Genomic DNA, 2,369 nt, shown 5'->3' on the forward strand with positions numbered 1-2,369 from the left:
AAAAAAAAAGAATAAGATGAGAAATATTCAGCTGTGGTTTTTGTATTGCACATTGCTGTGTTCAGTGCAGTTGCACAGATCAAAAATAATAGCATGTAAAGTTAGTGAAAGTGAAAATTTTAAACATTAACTGCTACTTGCAAAAAATTGATGGAAATTAGTACTACAATCATCTCAGCTGTCCTGAGTATATACTTGCATGGTTATCCTCTTACTATTTTTCCTATCTTTTTTTTTTACCTTTCCTTCATCTTTATTGTTTATTCCTTATTCTCAGTTTCTTTCCATTTTACTATATCTATTGTTACTTTCAGACTTTATTTTTTCATGTCCTTACACTGGGGAGACAATATGATATTTATGTATGTGGGTCTGATTTATTTCACTTATTAGCTTAGCCTCAGTTTCATCCATTTATATAGAAAGGGCTCGAGTTTGTCTTTCTTTATAGCTAAATAATACTCTGTTGTATAAAAAATCACATCATTTTTGTCCATCCCTCCAGTGATGGGCATTTTGGTTGTTTTTGAGATTTGGTTATGACAACTTGTGCTGCTATAAACACGGGTTCACATGTATCACTGTGATATGATGTTTTCAGTTCTTTTGGGAAAATATCCAGAAGAGGAATAACTGGGTTGAATAGGACTGCCAATCCTAGATTTTGAGGAGTTTCCACACTGATTTCCATAGTGGATGCACCAGTATACAGACCCACCAACAATGGAGAAAAGTTTCTTTTCCCCACAGCCCATCCAGCATCTGCATTTGTTATTAGGGGATTTCTTTATGATAGCCATTCTTGCTTGCATGAAATGGCATCTCAATGTTTTAATTTGCATTTCTTGAATGAGTAGTGCTGTGGAATATTTTTTCATGTATTTATTTGCATTTATGTTTCTTCCTCTGATAAAAATATATTCATTTCAAATGTCCATTTTTGCATTGGGTCTTTGAATTTGGGGGCCTGATTCTTTAGTTTTTTATATATTCTAGATAGAAGTTCTTTGAGTGATTGGTGGACAAGATTTTTCCCCAATTTGTGCATTGCCTTTCACTCTGTTGGTGATACCATGTGATGGGGGGAGACTTTTCCATAAGATGAGATGCTGGTTGTTGATATTTTGAAGCATTTCCCATGCAGTTTTCTGTTTTTGCTCATGAACCCTCTGCCTATACTTATGTCTTCAAAATTTTTACCTACTTTCTCTCCTAGTAGATTGATTGTTTCTGTTTCAATGTTTAGATCTTTAATCCATTTTGGCTTTAGTTTAGTGCATGACAGACCTGAAGATGGTTTTACTTTTCAGCATGTGGAGAGCCAGTTTTCCTAGCACCATTAGTTAAAGACGCTGTTTCTTCCAGTGAACATGTTTGGCCCTTTGTCAAAGATAAATGGCTGAATGTATTTGTAGTTGAATGTGCATCTTCTAATCTGTTCTATTTTTTTGAAACTAAACCATCATTTTTATTATAGATTAGGACAAATTGGAGGCCAAACGTCAACATGGAAGCCTAGAGAGCTTTGACTTTTCCTCATCCAGTCGTAGCAACTGTGATATTACCTCTATGCTGTGCACACCCAAGGACAGGCCCACCTATCTTGTGGCATGCCTGAGAGCACTAGAAAATGCATGTTCTACACCAGTGGGCAGAACCCATGGTAGAGGAGAAAGGAAGGGAAAGCAAGAGCAATTTTTGTCCAAACTGCGTGAGTCTGGGTCCAATCATAGGACAGAAATTACACAGCGACTCTGATTTTTCTTAATAGCCAAAAGCATCAAGAGGAATGATGCTGGTGATGTGCATTTGCTATCGTGAAGATTTAAAATATATCTTAACTGAGAGGTAAAAGTTCAGCCAAATGTGGAGTCGCGTGCCTATAATGCCAACATTTGGAAGGCTGAGGCAGGAGGATTGCTGAGTTCAAGCCCAGCCTGAGCTACATAAGTGAATTCAAAGTCAGCCTGTACTGCATAGTTGAGAACCTACCTCAAAAAAAAAAATAAAATAAAACAAGTAGAAGTTCTACATAATAGAAGGAAATCAAATCATATAATGAGATTGCTAAACTCTGTGGTAATTTACTGTTAATCTCATAGTGCTTAATTTACAAACTAAACTCTATCACAAGGGTATGTATGTATAGGTAAAACAGAAGGAGCAAGGCATGGAGGTACATGCCTATAACCCGAGGGACTTAAGAGACTGAGGCAGGAAGATCCTAAGTTCAAAGCCAGCCCAGGCAACATGCGACCCTGTCTCAAAATAAAAAGGGCAGAGAATGTAGCTCAGTGTGAAGTCATGGGTTCCTGGGTTCAATTCCCAATAGTGTCTAACACAGACACAGACAGACAGACAGACAGACA

The sequence above is a fragment of the Octodon degus genome, unplaced genomic scaffold (genome assembly GCF_000260255.1).
Source record: "Octodon degus isolate 3935 unplaced genomic scaffold, OctDeg1.0 scaffold00023, whole genome shotgun sequence".
NCBI classification, from domain to species: Eukaryota; Metazoa; Chordata; class Mammalia; order Rodentia; family Octodontidae; genus Octodon; species Octodon degus.